Raw genomic sequence first — 13,956 nt, 5'->3', positions numbered from 1 at the left:
TCACATACAAGCTTGTCAGTTGCAGATTAGAGTAAAGTGATGCAACAAAAACTTACAGCATCTGCTATTCCCAGGTGCTAACAGATAGTTTTTTTAATTAATCACTGCACTTCACATCCTAGCATGTCATCTTGAAAGTAAATTAAAGTGATGCAAGAGAAGCTTAACAGCATCTCGTAGTCCAAGGTGCTAACAGATAGATTTTTGATGAATAACTGCACTTCACATTCAGGCATGTGAGTTGGAGAGTAAATGAAAGTGATGCAAAAAAAACTTACAGCATCGGCTATTCCCAGGTGCTAACAGATAGTTTTTTTTTATTAATCACTGCACTTCACATTTGAGCATGTCAGCTTGAAAGTAAATTAAAGTGATGCAAGAAGAGCTTACAGCACCTGGTATTCCTAGGTAGAGTCCCACCTCAGTACTATCCAGGCCCAAACTTGCTTAGCTTCCAAGGTCAGATGAGATTGCACTTTCTCAAGTTGGTGTGGCCGTAAGCCTTAAACACTTACTCAAATTGCCTAATCATAGCAAATATGATCAAAGACCAATCTGACAATTTTTTTTATTAATCCCTGCACTTGACATTCTAGAATGTTATCTTGAATGTAAATTAAATGATGCAATAAAAGCTTACAACATCTGGTATACGGAGGCACTAACAGACAGTTTTTTGATGAATCACTGCACTTCACATTCAGGCATGTGAGTTGGAGAGTAAATGAAAGTGATGCAAAAAAAACTTACAGCATCTGCTATTCCCAGGTGCTAACAGATAGTTTGAGTTAATTATTCACTGCACTTCAAATTTGAACATGATAGCTTGAACATAAATTAAAGGGATGGAATACAGTCTTACAGCACCTGCTATTCCCTGGTACTAAAAGATTTCTATTTAATCTGTACACTTCACATACAAGCTTGTCAGTTGCAGATTAGAGTAAAGTGATGCAACAAAAACTTACAGCATCTGCTATTCCCAGGTGCTAACAGATAGTTTTTTTAATTAATCACTGCACTTCACATCCTAGCATGTCATCTTGAAAGTAAATTAAAGTGATGCAAGAGAAGCTTAACAGCATCTCGTAGTCCAAGGTGCTAACAGATAGATTTTTGATGAATAACTGCACTTCACATTCAGGCATGTGAGTTGGAGAGTAAATGAAAGTGATGCAAAAAAAACTTACAGCATCGGCTATTCCCAGGTGCTAACAGATAGTTTTTTTTTATTAATCACTGCACTTCACATTTGAGCATGTCAGCTTGAAAGTAAATTAAAGTGATGCAAGAAGAGCTTACAGCACCTGGTATTCCTAGGTAGAGTCCCACCTCAGTACTATCCAGGCCCAAACTTGCTTAGCTTCCAAGGTCAGATGAGATTGGACGTTCTCAAGCTGGTGTGGCCGTAAGCCTTAAACACTTACTCAAATTGCCTAATCATAGCAAATATGATCAAAGACCAATCTGACAATTTTTTTTATTAATCCCTGCACTTGACATTCTAGAATGTTATCTTGAATGTAAATTAAATGATGCAATAAAAGCTTACAACATCTGGTATACGGAGGCACTAACAGACAGTTTTTTGATGAATCACTGCACTTCACATTCAGGCATGTGAGTTGGAGAGTAAATGAAAGTGATGCAAAAAAAACTTACAGCATCTGCTATTCCCAGGTGCTAACAGATAGTTTGAGTTAATTATTCACTGCACTTCAAATTTGAACATGATAGCTTGAACATAAATTAAAGGGATGCAATACAATCTTACAGCACCTGCTATTCCCTGGTACTAAAATATTTCTATTTAATCTGTACACTTCACATACAAGCTTGTCAGTTGCAGATTAAAGTAAAGTGATGCAACAAAAACTTACAGCATCTGCTATTCCCAGGTGCTAACAGATAGTTTTTTTAATTAATCACTGCACTTCACATCCTAGCATGTCATCTTGAAAGTAAATTAAAGTGATGCAAGAGAAGCTTACAGCATCTCGTAGTCCAAGGTGCTAACAGATAGATTTTTGATGAATAACTGCACTTCACATTCAGGCATGTGAGTTGGAGAGTAAATGAAAGTGATGCAAAAAAACACTTACAGCATCGGCTATTCCCAGGTGCTAACAGATAGTTTTTTTTTATTAATCACTGCACTTCACATTTGAGCATGTCAGCTTGAAAGTAAATTAAAGTGATGCAAGAAGAGCTTACAGCACCTGGTATTCCTAGGTAGGGTCCCACCTCAGTACTATCCAGGCCCAAACTTGCTTAGCTTCCAAGGTCAGATGAGATTGCACTTTCTCAAGCTGGTGTGGCCGTAAGCCTTAAACACTTACTCAAATTGCCTAATCATAGCAAATATGATCAAAGACCAATCTGACAATTTTTTTTATTAATCCCTGCACTTGACATTCTAGAATGTTATCTTGAATGTAAATTAAATGATGCAATAAAAGCTTACAACATCTGGTATACGGAGGCACTAACAGACAGTTTTTTGATGAATCACTGCACTTCACATTCAGGCATGTGAGTTGGAGAGTAAATGAAAGTGATGCAAAAAAAACTTACAGCATCTGCTATTCCCAGGTGCTAACAGATAGTTTGAGTTAATTATTCACTGCACTTCAAATTTGAACATGATAGCTTGAACATAAATTAAAGGGATGGAATACAGTCTTACAGCACCTGCTATTCCCTGGTACTAAAAGATTTCTATTTAATCTGTACACTTCACATACAAGCTTGTCAGTTGCAGATTAGAGTAAAGTGATGCAACAAAAACTTACAGCATCTGCTATTCCCAGGTGCTAACAGATAGTTTTTTTAATTAATCACTGCACTTCACATCCTAGCATGTCATCTTGAAAGTAAATTAAAGTGATGCAAGAGAAGCTTAACAGCATCTCGTAGTCCAAGGTGCTAACAGATAGATTTTTGATGAATAACTGCACTTCACATTCAGGCATGTGAGTTGGAGAGTAAATGAAAGTGATGCAAAAAAAACTTACAGCATCGGCTATTCCCAGGTGCTAACAGATAGTTTTTTTTTATTAATCACTGCACTTCACATTTGAGCATGTCAGCTTGAAAGTAAATTAAAGTGATGCAAGAAGAGCTTACAGCACCTGGTATTCCTAGGTAGAGTCCCACCTCAGTACTATCCAGGCCCAAACTTGCTTAGCTTCCAAGGTCAGATGAGATTGGACGTTCTCAAGCTGGTGTGGCCGTAAGCCTTAAACACTTACTCAAATTGCCTAATCATAGCAAATATGATCAAAGACCAATCTGACAATTTTTTTTATTAATCCCTGCACTTGACATTCTAGAATGTTATCTTGAATGTAAATTAAATGATGCAATAAAAGCTTACAACATCTGGTATACGGAGGCACTAACAGACAGTTTTTTGATGAATCACTGCACTTCACATTCAGGCATGTGAGTTGGAGAGTAAATGAAAGTGATGCAAAAAAAACTTACAGCATCTGCTATTCCCAGGTGCTAACAGATAGTTTGAGTTAATTATTCACTGCACTTCAAATTTGAACATGATAGCTTGAACATAAATTAAAGGGATGCAATACAATCTTACAGCACCTGCTATTCCCTGGTACTAAAAGATTTCTATTTAATCTGTACACTTCACATACAAGCTTGTCAGTAGCAGATTAAATTAAAGTGATTCAACAAAAACTTACAGCATCTGCTATTCCCAGGTGCCAACAGATAGTTTTTTTAATTAATCACTGCATTTCACATCCTAGCATGTCATCTTGACAGTAAATTAAAGTGATGCAAGAGAAGCTTACAGCATCTCGTAGTCCAAGGTGCTAACAGATAGATTTTTGATGAATAACTGCACTTCACATTCAGGCATGTGAGTTGGAGAGTAAATGAAAGTGATGCAAAAAAAACTTACAGCATCGGCTATTCCCAGGTGCTAACAGATAGTTTTTTTTTATTAATCACTGCACTTCACATTTGAGCATGTCAGCTTGAAAGTAAATTAAAGTGATGCAAGAAGAGCTTACAGCACCTGGTATTCCTAGGTAGAGTCCCACCTCAGTACTATCCAGGCCCAAACTTGCTTAGCTTCCAAGGTCAGATGAGATTGCACTTTCTCAAGCTGGTGTGGCCGTAAGCCTTAAACACTTACTCAAATTGCCTAATCATAGCAAATATGATCAAAGACCAATCTGACAATTTTTTTTATTAATCCCTGCACTTGACATTCTAGAATGTTATCTTGAATGTAAATTAAATGATGCAATAAAAGCTTACAACATCTGGTATACGGAGGCACTAACAGACAGTTTTTTGATGAATCACTGCACTTCACATTCAGGCATGTGAGTTGGAGAGTAAATGAAAGTGATGCAAAAAAAACTTACAGCATCTGCTATTCCCAGGTGCTAACAGATAGTTTGAGTTAATTATTCACTGCACTTCAAATTTGAACATGATAGCTTGAACATAAATTAAAGGGATGGAATACAGTCTTACAGCACCTGCTATTCCCTGGTACTAAAAGATTTCTATTTAATCTGTACACTTCACATACAAGCTTGTCAGTAGCAGATTAAATTAAAGTGATTCAACAAAAACTTACAGCATCTGCTATTCCCAGGTGCCAACAGATAGTTTTTTTAATTAATCACTGCATTTCACATCCTAGCATGTCATCTTGACAGTAAATTAAAGTGATGCAAGAGAAGCTTACAGCATCTCGTAGTCCAAGGTGCTAACAGATAGATTTTTGATGAATAACTGCACTTCACATTCAGGCATGTGAGTTGGAGAGTAAATGAAAGTGATGCAAAAAAAACTTACAGCATCGGCTATTCCCAGGTGCTAACAGATAGTTTTTTTTTATTAATCACTGCACTTCACATTTGAGCATGTCAGCTTGAAAGTAAATTAAAGTGATGCAAGAAGAGCTTACAGCACCTGGTATTCCTAGGTAGAGTCCCACCTCAGTACTATCCAGGCCCAAACTTGCTTAGCTTCCAAGGTCAGATGAGATTGCACTTTCTCAAGCTGGTGTGGCCGTAAGCCTTAAACACTTACTCAAATTGCCTAATCATAGCAAATATGATCAAAGACCAATCTGACAATTTTTTTTATTAATCCCTGCACTTGACATTCTAGAATGTTATCTTGAATGTAAATTAAATGATGCAATAAAAGCTTACAACATCTGGTATACGGAGGCACTAACAGACAGTTTTTTGATGAATCACTGCACTTCACATTCAGGCATGTGAGTTGGAGAGTAAACGAAAGTGATGCAAAAAAAACTTACAGCATCTGCTATTCCCAGGTGCTAACAGATAGTTTGAGTTAATTATTCACTGCACTTCAAATTTGAACATGATAGCTTGAACATAAATTAAAGGGATGGAATACAGTCTTACAGCACCTGCTATTCCCTGGTACTAAAATATTTCTATTTAATCTGTACACTTCACATACAAGCTTGTCAGTTGCAGATTAAAGTAAAGTGATGCAACAAAAACTTACAGCATCTGCTATTCCCAGGTGCTAACAGATAGTTTTTTTAATTAATCACTGCATTTCACATCCTAGCATGTCATCTTGACAGTAAATTAAAGTGATTCAAGAGAAGCTTACAGCATCTCGTAGTCCAAGGTGCTAACAGATAGTTTTTGATGAATAACTGCACTTCACATTCAGGCATGTGAGTTGGAGAGTAAATGAAAGTGATGCAAAAAAAACTTACAGCATCTGCTATTCCCAGGTGCTAACAGATAGTTTTTTTTATTAATCACTGCACTTCACATTTGAGCATGTCAGCTTGAAAGTAAATTAAAGTGATGCAAGAAAAGCTTACAGCACCTGGTATTCCTAGGTAGGGTTCCACCTCAGTACTATCCAGGCCCAAACTTGTTTAGCTTCCAAGGTCAGATGAGATTGGGCGTTCTCAAGCTGGTGTGGCCGTAAGCCTTAAACACTTACTCAAATTGCCTAATAATAGCAAATATGATCAAAGACCAATCTGACAATTTTTTTTATTAATCCCTGCACTTGACATTCTAGAATGTTATCTTGAATGTAAATTAAATGATGCAATAAAAGCTTACAACATCTGGTATACGGAGGCACTAACAGACAGTTTTTTGATGAATCACTGCACTTCACATTCAGGCATGTGAGTTGGAGAGTAAATGAAAGTGATGCAAAAAAAACTTACAGCATCTGCTATTCCCAGGTGCTAACAGATAGTTTGAGTTAATTATTCACTGCACTTCAAATTTGAACATGATAGCTTGAACATAAATTAAAGGGATGCAATACAATCTTACAGCACCTGCTATTCCCTGGTACTAAAAGATTTCTTTTTAATCTGTACACTTCACATACAAGCTTGTCAGTTGCAGATTAAAGTAAAGTGATGCAACAAAAACTTACAGCATCTGCTATTCCCAGGTGCTAACAGATATTTTTTTTAATTAATTACTGCACTTCAAATCCTAGCATGTCATCTTGACAGTAAATTAAAGTGATGCAAGAGAAGATTACAGCATCTCGTAGTCCATGGTGCTAACAGATATTTTTTTGATGAATAACTGCACTTCACATTCAGGCATGTGAGTTGGAGAGTAAATGAAAGTGATGCAAAAAAAACTTACAGCATCGGCTATTCCCAGGTGCTAACAGATAGTTTTTTTTTATTAATCACTGCACTTCACATTTGAGCATGTCAGCTTGAAAGTAAATTAAAGTGATGCAAGAAGAGCTTACAGCACCTGGTATTCCTAGGTAGAGTCCCACCTCAGTACTATCCAGGCCCAAACTTGCTTAGCTTCCAAGGTCAGATGAGATTGCACTTTCTCAAGCTGGTGTGGCCGTAAGCCTTAAACACTTACTCAAATTGCCTAATCATAGCAAATATGATCAAAGACCAATCTGACAATTTTTTTTATTAATCCCTGCACTTGACATTCTAGAATGTTATCTTGAATGTAAATTAAATGATGCAATAAAAGCTTACAACATCTGGTATACGGAGGCACTAACAGACAGTTTTTTGATGAATCACTGCACTTCACATTCAGGCATGTGAGTTGGAGAGTAAACGAAAGTGATGCAAAAAAAACTTACAGCATCTGCTATTCCCAGGTGCTAACAGATAGTTTGAGTTAATTATTCACTGCACTTCAAATTTGAACATGATAGCTTGAACATAAATTAAAGGGATGGAATACAGTCTTACAGCACCTGCTATTCCCTGGTACTAAAAGATTTCTATTTAATCTGTACACTTCACATACAAGCTTGTCAGTTGCAGATTAGAGTAAAGTGATGCAACAAAAACTTACAGCATCTGCTATTCCCAGGTGCTAACAGATAGTTTTTTTAATTAATCACTGCACTTCACATCCTAGCATGTCATCTTGAAAGTAAATTAAAGTGATGCAAGAGAAGCTTAACAGCATCTCGTAGTCCAAGGTGCTAACAGATAGATTTTTGATGAATAACTGCACTTCACATTCAGGCATGTGAGTTGGAGAGTAAATGAAAGTGATGCAAAAAAAACTTACAGCATCGGCTATTCCCAGGTGCTAACAGATAGTTTTTTTTTATTAATCACTGCACTTCACATTTGAGCATGTCAGCTTGAAAGTAAATTAAAGTGATGCAAGAAGAGCTTACAGCACCTGGTATTCCTAGGTAGAGTCCCACCTCAGTACTATCCAGGCCCAAACTTGCTTAGCTTCCAAGGTCAGATGAGATTGGACGTTCTCAAGCTGGTGTGGCCGTAAGCCTTAAACACTTACTCAAATTGCCTAATCATAGCAAATATGATCAAAGACCAATCTGACAATTTTTTTTATTAATCCCTGCACTTGACATTCTAGAATGTTATCTTGAATGTAAATTAAATGATGCAATAAAAGCTTACAACATCTGGTATACGGAGGCACTAACAGACAGTTTTTTGATGAATCACTGCACTTCACATTCAGGCATGTGAGTTGGAGAGTAAATGAAAGTGATGCAAAAAAAACTTACAGCATCTGCTATTCCCAGGTGCTAACAGATAGTTTGAGTTAATTATTCACTGCACTTCAAATTTGAACATGATAGCTTGAACATAAATTAAAGGGATGCAATACAATCTTACAGCACCTGCTATTCCCTGGTACTAAAATATTTCTATTTAATCTGTACACTTCACATACAAGCTTGTCAGTTGCAGATTAAAGTAAAGTGATGCAACAAAAACTTACAGCATCTGCTATTCCCAGGTGCTAACAGATAGTTTTTTTAATTAATCACTGCATTTCACATCCTAGCATGTCATCTTGACAGTAAATTAAAGTGATTCAAGAGAAGCTTACAGCATCTCGTAGTCCAAGGTGCTAACAGATAGTTTTTGATGAATAACTGCACTTCACATTCAGGCATGTGAGTTGGAGAGTAAATGAAAGTGATGCAAAAAAAACTTACAGCATCTGCTATTCCCAGGTGCTAACAGATAGTTTTTTTTATTAATCACTGCACTTCACATTTGAGCATGTCAGCTTGAAAGTAAATTAAAGTGATGCAAGAAAAGCTTACAGCACCTGGTATTCCTAGGTAGGGTCCCACCTCAGTACTATCCAGGCCCAAACTTGTTTAGCTTCCAAGGTCAGATGAGATTGGGCGTTCTCAAGCTGGTGTGGCCGTAAGCCTTAAACACTTACTCAAATTGCCTAATAATAGCAAATATGATCAAAGACCAATCTGACAATTTTTTTTATTAATCCCTGCACTTGACATTCTAGAATGTTATCTTGAATGTAAATTAAATGATGCAATAAAAGCTTACAACATCTGGTATACGGAGGCACTAACAGAAAGTTTTTTGATGAATCACTGCACTTCACATTCAGGCATGTGAGTTGGAGAGTAAACGAAAGTGATGCAAAAAAAACTTACAGCATCTGCTATTCCCAGGTGCTAACAGATAGTTTGAGTTAATTATTCACTGCACTTCAAATTTGAACATGATAGCTTGAACATAAATTAAAGGGATGGAATACAGTCTTACAGCACCTGCTATTCCCTGGTACTAAAAGATTTCTATTTAATCTGTACACTTCACATACAAGCTTGTCAGTTGCAGATTAGAGTAAAGTGATGCAACAAAAACTTACAGCATCTGCTATTCCCAGGTGCTAACAGATAGTTTTTTTAATTAATCACTGCACTTCACATCCTAGCATGTCATCTTGAAAGTAAATTAAAGTGATGCAAGAGAAGCTTAACAGCATCTCGTAGTCCAAGGTGCTAACAGATAGATTTTTGATGAATAACTGCACTTCACATTCAGGCATGTGAGTTGGAGAGTAAATGAAAGTGATGCAAAAAAAACTTACAGCATCGGCTATTCCCAGGTGCTAACAGATAGTTTTTTTTTATTAATCACTGCACTTCACATTTGAGCATGTCAGCTTGAAAGTAAATTAAAGTGATGCAAGAAGAGCTTACAGCACCTGGTATTCCTAGGTAGAGTCCCACCTCAGTACTATCCAGGCCCAAACTTGCTTAGCTTCCAAGGTCAGATGAGATTGGACGTTCTCAAGCTGGTGTGGCCGTAAGCCTTAAACACTTACTCAAATTGCCTAATCATAGCAAATATGATCAAAGACCAATCTGACAATTTTTTTTATTAATCCCTGCACTTGACATTCTAGAATGTTATCTTGAATGTAAATTAAATGATGCAATAAAAGCTTACAACATCTGGTATACGGAGGCACTAACAGACAGTTTTTTGATGAATCACTGCACTTCACATTCAGGCATGTGAGTTGGAGAGTAAATGAAAGTGATGCAAAAAAAACTTACAGCATCTGCTATTCCCAGGTGCTAACAGATAGTTTGAGTTAATTATTCACTGCACTTCAAATTTGAACATGATAGCTTGAACATAAATTAAAGGGATGCAATACAATCTTACAGCACCTGCTATTCCCTGGTACTAAAATATTTCTATTTAATCTGTACACTTCACATACAAGCTTGTCAGTTGCAGATTAAAGTAAAGTGATGCAACAAAAACTTACAGCATCTGCTATTCCCAGGTGCTAACAGATAGTTTTTTTAATTAATCACTGCATTTCACATCCTAGCATGTCATCTTGACAGTAAATTAAAGTGATTCAAGAGAAGCTTACAGCATCTCGTAGTCCAAGGTGCTAACAGATAGTTTTTGATGAATAACTGCACTTCACATTCAGGCATGTGAGTTGGAGAGTAAATGAAAGTGATGCAAAAAAAACTTACAGCATCTGCTATTCCCAGGTGCTAACAGATAGTTTTTTTTATTAATCACTGCACTTCACATTTGAGCATGTCAGCTTGAAAGTAAATTAAAGTGATGCAAGAAAAGCTTACAGCACCTGGTATTCCTAGGTAGGGTCCCACCTCAGTACTATCCAGGCCCAAACTTGTTTAGCTTCCAAGGTCAGATGAGATTGGGCGTTCTCAAGCTGGTGTGGCCGTAAGCCTTAAACACTTACTCAAATTGCCTAATAATAGCAAATATGATCAAAGACCAATCTGACAATTTTTTTTATTAATCCCTGCACTTGACATTCTAGAATGTTATCTTGAATGTAAATTAAATGATGCAATAAAAGCTTACAACATCTGGTATACGGAGGCACTAACAGACAGTTTTTTGATGAATCACTGCACTTCACATTCAGGCATGTGAGTTGGAGAGTAAATGAAAGTGATGCAAAAAAAACTTACAGCATCTGCTATTCCCAGGTGCTAACAGATAGTTTGAGTTAATTATTCACTGCACTTCAAATTTGAACATGATAGCTTGAACATAAATTAAAGGGATGCAATACAATCTTACAGCACCTGCTATTCCCTGGTACTAAAAGATTTCTTTTTAATCTGTACACTTCACATACAAGCTTGTCAGTTGCAGATTAAAGTAAAGTGATGCAACAAAAACTTACAGCATCTGCTATTCCCAGGTGCTAACAGATATTTTTTTTAATTAATTACTGCACTTCAAATCCTAGCATGTCATCTTGACAGTAAATTAAAGTGATGCAAGAGAAGATTACAGCATCTCGTAGTCCATGGTGCTAACAGATATTTTTTTGATGAATAACTGCACTTCACATTCAGGCATGTGAGTTGGAGAGTAAATGAAAGTGATGCAAAAAAAACTTACAGCATCGGCTATTCCCAGGTGCTAACAGATAGTTTTTTTTTATTAATCACTGCACTTCACATTTGAGCATGTCAGCTTGAAAGTAAATTAAAGTGATGCAAGAAGAGCTTACAGCACCTGGTATTCCTAGGTAGAGTCCCACCTCAGTACTATCCAGGCCCAAACTTGCTTAGCTTCCAAGGTCAGATGAGATTGCACTTTCTCAAGCTGGTGTGGCCGTAAGCCTTAAACACTTACTCAAATTGCCTAATCATAGCAAATATGATCAAAGACCAATCTGACAATTTTTTTTATTAATCCCTGCACTTGACATTCTAGAATGTTATCTTGAATGTAAATTAAATGATGCAATAAAAGCTTACAACATCTGGTATACGGAGGCACTAACAGACAGTTTTTTGATGAATCACTGCACTTCACATTCAGGCATGTGAGTTGGAGAGTAAACGAAAGTGATGCAAAAAAAACTTACAGCATCTGCTATTCCCAGGTGCTAACAGATAGTTTGAGTTAATTATTCACTGCACTTCAAATTTGAACATGATAGCTTGAACATAAATTAAAGGGATGGAATACAGTCTTACAGCACCTGCTATTCCCTGGTACTAAAAGATTTCTATTTAATCTGTACACTTCACATACAAGCTTGTCAGTTGCAGATTAGAGTAAAGTGATGCAACAAAAACTTACAGCATCTGCTATTCCCAGGTGCTAACAGATAGTTTTTTTAATTAATCACTGCACTTCACATCCTAGCATGTCATCTTGAAAGTAAATTAAAGTGATGCAAGAGAAGCTTAACAGCATCTCGTAGTCCAAGGTGCTAACAGATAGATTTTTGATGAATAACTGCACTTCACATTCAGGCATGTGAGTTGGAGAGTAAATGAAAGTGATGCAAAAAAAACTTACAGCATCGGCTATTCCCAGGTGCTAACAGATAGTTTTTTTTTATTAATCACTGCACTTCACATTTGAGCATGTCAGCTTGAAAGTAAATTAAAGTGATGCAAGAAGAGCTTACAGCACCTGGTATTCCTAGGTAGAGTCCCACCTCAGTACTATCCAGGCCCAAACTTGCTTAGCTTCCAAGGTCAGATGAGATTGGACGTTCTCAAGCTGGTGTGGCCGTAAGCCTTAAACACTTACTCAAATTGCCTAATCATAGCAAATATGATCAAAGACCAATCTGACAATTTTTTTTATTAATCCCTGCACTTGACATTCTAGAATGTTATCTTGAATGTAAATTAAATGATGCAATAAAAGCTTACAACATCTGGTATACGGAGGCACTAACAGACAGTTTTTTGATGAATCACTGCACTTCACATTCAGGCATGTGAGTTGGAGAGTAAATGAAAGTGATGCAAAAAAAACTTACAGCATCTGCTATTCCCAGGTGCTAACAGATAGTTTGAGTTAATTATTCACTGCACTTCAAATTTGAACATGATAGCTTGAACATAAATTAAAGGGATGCAATACAATCTTACAGCACCTGCTATTCCCTGGTACTAAAATATTTCTATTTAATCTGTACACTTCACATACAAGCTTGTCAGTTGCAGATTAAAGTAAAGTGATGCAACAAAAACTTACAGCATCTGCTATTCCCAGGTGCTAACAGATAGTTTTTTTAATTAATCACTGCATTTCACATCCTAGCATGTCATCTTGACAGTAAATTAAAGTGATTCAAGAGAAGCTTACAGCATCTCGTAGTCCAAGGTGCTAACAGATAGTTTTTGATGAATAACTGCACTTCACATTCAGGCATGTGAGTTGGAGAGTAAATGAAAGTGATGCAAAAAAAACTTACAGCATCTGCTATTCCCAGGTGCTAACAGATAGTTTTTTTTATTAATCACTGCACTTCACATTTGAGCATGTCAGCTTGAAAGTAAATTAAAGTGATGCAAGAAAAGCTTACAGCACCTGGTATTCCTAGGTAGGGTCCCACCTCAGTACTATCCAGGCCCAAACTTGTTTAGCTTCCAAGGTCAGATGAGATTGGGCGTTCTCAAGCTGGTGTGGCCGTAAGCCTTAAACACTTACTCAAATTGCCTAATAATAGCAAATATGATCAAAGACCAATCTGACAATTTTTTTTATTAATCCCTGCACTTGACATTCTAGAATGTTATCTTGAATGTAAATTAAATGATGCAATAAAAGCTTACAACATCTGGTATACGGAGGCACTAACAGAAAGTTTTTTGATGAATCACTGCACTTCACATTCAGGCATGTGAGTTGGAGAGTAAACGAAAGTGATGCAAAAAAAACTTACAGCATCTGCTATTCCCAGGTGCTAACAGATAGTTTGAGTTAATTATTCACTGCACTTCAAATTTGAACATGATAGCTTGAACATAAATTAAAGGGATGGAATACAGTCTTACAGCACCTGCTATTCCCTGGTACTAAAAGATTTCTATTTAATCTGTACACTTCACATACAAGCTTGTCAGTTGCAGATTAGAGTAAAGTGATGCAACAAAAACTTACAGCATCTGCTATTCCCAGGTGCTAACAGATAGTTTTTTTAATTAATCACTGCACTTCACATCCTAGCATGTCATCTTGAAAGTAAATTAAAGTGATGCAAGAGAAGCTTAACAGCATCTCGTAGTCCAAGGTGCTAACAGATAGATTTTTGATGAATAACTGCACTTCACATTCAGGCATGTGAGTTGGAGAGTAAATGAAAGTGATGCAAAAAAAACTTACAGCATCGGCTATTC

The 13,956-nt window shown here is 36.8% G+C and overlaps 15 pseudogenes; all 15 read right to left on the bottom strand.

The window, feature by feature from the left end:
- Nucleotides 1-383: 383 nt before the first annotated feature.
- Nucleotides 384-502, bottom strand: LOC145650364 (5S ribosomal RNA; annotated as a pseudogene).
- Nucleotides 503-1,295: 793 nt separating this feature from the next.
- LOC145647841 (5S ribosomal RNA) lies at nucleotides 1,296-1,414 on the bottom strand (annotated as a pseudogene).
- A 793-nt stretch (nucleotides 1,415-2,207) lies between these two features.
- LOC145650886 (5S ribosomal RNA) lies at nucleotides 2,208-2,326 on the bottom strand (annotated as a pseudogene).
- A 793-nt stretch (nucleotides 2,327-3,119) lies between these two features.
- On the bottom strand, nucleotides 3,120-3,238 carry LOC145647840 (5S ribosomal RNA; annotated as a pseudogene).
- Nucleotides 3,239-4,030: 792 nt separating this feature from the next.
- LOC145650775 (5S ribosomal RNA) lies at nucleotides 4,031-4,149 on the bottom strand (annotated as a pseudogene).
- A 792-nt stretch (nucleotides 4,150-4,941) lies between these two features.
- Nucleotides 4,942-5,060, bottom strand: LOC145650774 (5S ribosomal RNA; annotated as a pseudogene).
- A 790-nt stretch (nucleotides 5,061-5,850) lies between these two features.
- Nucleotides 5,851-5,969, bottom strand: LOC145648746 (5S ribosomal RNA; annotated as a pseudogene).
- A 792-nt stretch (nucleotides 5,970-6,761) lies between these two features.
- Nucleotides 6,762-6,880, bottom strand: LOC145650773 (5S ribosomal RNA; annotated as a pseudogene).
- Nucleotides 6,881-7,673: 793 nt separating this feature from the next.
- Nucleotides 7,674-7,792, bottom strand: LOC145647839 (5S ribosomal RNA; annotated as a pseudogene).
- A 790-nt stretch (nucleotides 7,793-8,582) lies between these two features.
- Nucleotides 8,583-8,701, bottom strand: LOC145647229 (5S ribosomal RNA; annotated as a pseudogene).
- Nucleotides 8,702-9,494: 793 nt separating this feature from the next.
- LOC145647838 (5S ribosomal RNA) lies at nucleotides 9,495-9,613 on the bottom strand (annotated as a pseudogene).
- Nucleotides 9,614-10,403: 790 nt separating this feature from the next.
- On the bottom strand, nucleotides 10,404-10,522 carry LOC145647228 (5S ribosomal RNA; annotated as a pseudogene).
- A 792-nt stretch (nucleotides 10,523-11,314) lies between these two features.
- Nucleotides 11,315-11,433, bottom strand: LOC145650772 (5S ribosomal RNA; annotated as a pseudogene).
- Nucleotides 11,434-12,226: 793 nt separating this feature from the next.
- LOC145647837 (5S ribosomal RNA) lies at nucleotides 12,227-12,345 on the bottom strand (annotated as a pseudogene).
- A 790-nt stretch (nucleotides 12,346-13,135) lies between these two features.
- Nucleotides 13,136-13,254, bottom strand: LOC145647227 (5S ribosomal RNA; annotated as a pseudogene).
- Nucleotides 13,255-13,956: the final 702 nt, after the last annotated feature.

This window comes from Electrophorus electricus, chromosome 13, assembly GCF_041902795.1.
Source record: "Electrophorus electricus isolate QZ-2024a chromosome 13, ASM4190279v1, whole genome shotgun sequence".
NCBI lineage: Eukaryota > Metazoa > Chordata > Actinopteri > Gymnotiformes > Gymnotidae > Electrophorus > Electrophorus electricus.
The sequence above is the reverse complement of the archived record's forward strand: the minus strand, read 5'-3'. Positions and strand labels throughout refer to the sequence as shown.